A 1,914-nucleotide genomic window follows, 5' to 3' on the forward strand; every position below is an offset into this window, starting at 1 on the left:
TTAGTGTTGCCTCACTGAATGCCATTTCATTACAAAATTGATGAGAACTAAAAAAAAACCAATAACTATAAAATAAAAATCTATAAATTGTGTGATAATCATAGAAGCGTCCAATAATAAGCAATGCGGTACGGAAGAGTTGAGCAAGTGCAACATATACGAGAGAATTTATCTGGCATGCTTGGCACTAGAGGTCATCGGATTTCTGGATTTTCCGGTTTCCTGGCCCAAGGCTAAATATATACTAAGTATCGTAATTATGTACTAATGATGATCTTTTGATTGTTTTTGAAAGTATTTAACCAATACTAACATGTAGTTAATCATGAATACAAACACCAGTCATTCGGCTTCTTTTATTCTATGGTCGTCATCTAAGTTACGATTTTAATATGTCTCCAGTCTATTCTTAAAACTACGACAATGCTAGAGTCTAAATATACAGCAAGCAGTGACGACTAAATGTGCATTGTGCACCGTTGCTGCTGTATGTAAGCAAAAAGCAATAAAGAAAGCGGGTAATTAGAAATTAATTAGTAATTAATTTAAAAGTCATACACGGATTCAACGTTGGGCAGCGATAGCAACCTGTAAATATTAGAGGCATCTGAGTCTGTCACCAATAGCTATACAAAGAATGTTGAGGAATTACGAAAAAATTGAAGTTTGTGCTCAGTGTAATAACTTTATCAAGCAGAAACAGGGCCAACATAGAGAAAAATATAGAAATATTATATAAAAAAGCAAACAATTAAATGAAAGACATGGTAATACATGTCCTCTAAGCATATATAAGTGAAAGCTTTGACCTGTTATTAAGAACAGATTTCTTTGAATTCTTTCACTACTTTTTTTCTATTTGAAAAGGGAGATCTTTGTCGAAATATTTAAACCTGTGTAAGATAAAACAATATTTTCTTCTTTGCTTTCATATCTTAAAACAATAAAGCTCCTTCCCGAGTCATATATCAGGTCATCTGATAAGTAACGTCCCCACTTTTATATTTTCAACTTGTAAACGTTTTAACAGTATTTTAGAATGTCTAATGATATGAAATAATAGTTATATGTAATTAGACACATTTAAACTAATTAAATTTCATTTTGCAGGATAATCTAATTGAAATTTCATTAATTATAGCTCTTCAAACATGGAAGTGTCTAAGGAGCGTTTGAGGCACATAATGCTTTGTGAGTTTAAAAAAGGGAACTCTGCAGCTGAAGTGACTCGAAATATTCACTCAACTTATGGAGAAGAGTGCCCGAATGAAAGAACTTGCAGAAGCTGGATTGCAAAATTTGGAAGTGAAGGTTTCAGCCCTGAAAACGAGGCCCGAACAGGACGTCCAATTGAGTTTGATGACAAGCTCCTTTTGGCAGAACTTGAAAAACATCATACAGTTTCAGTTGAAGAATTGGCAAACAAGCTTCATTCAAGCCAAACAACTGTTCACTGCCATCTTCAACAGCTTGGAAAGGTCCCAAAACTCAGAAAATGGGTATCTCATGATTTGTCCGAAGTCAACAGCAAATCTTGAGTGGCCATCTGCTCTTCTCTTCATTCTCATGAACTCATCTCACCTTGTTTTTAACAGCTTGGTGACCGGTGATGAAAAATTGGTCTTTTATCAAAATGTTAAGTGTCTTAGACATTGTTTTGGTGAAGGGGAAAAGGTCCAACCGCAACCGAAAAGGGAACTCCATGCGAAGAAGGTTTTTCTCTCTGCTTGGTGGGATTGCAAAGGAGTCATCTACTTATAGTTGCTAAAAACTAATGCAACAATCAATGCTGAAATCTACTCTCAGTGATTAGAAAGTTTAAATGCTGCTTTGAAGAAAAAGAGGCCTGCTTTAGAGAATCGAAAGTGAGTGGTGTTTCATCAGGACAATACAAGACCACCACACTGCAAACAT

At 35.1% G+C, this 1,914-nt stretch overlaps 1 pseudogene; it reads left to right on the forward strand.

The window, feature by feature from the left end:
• The first annotated feature begins 1,151 nt into the window (after positions 1 to 1,151).
• LOC106882088 (histone-lysine N-methyltransferase SETMAR pseudogene) lies at positions 1,152 to 1,538 on the forward strand (annotated as a pseudogene).
• The last annotated feature ends 376 nt before the right edge of the window (positions 1,539 to 1,914 follow it).

This window comes from Octopus bimaculoides, chromosome 10 (assembly GCF_046866305.1).
Source record: "Octopus bimaculoides isolate indiv1 chromosome 10, ASM4686630v1, whole genome shotgun sequence".
In the NCBI taxonomy this organism is placed as follows: Eukaryota; Metazoa; Mollusca; class Cephalopoda; order Octopoda; family Octopodidae; genus Octopus; species Octopus bimaculoides.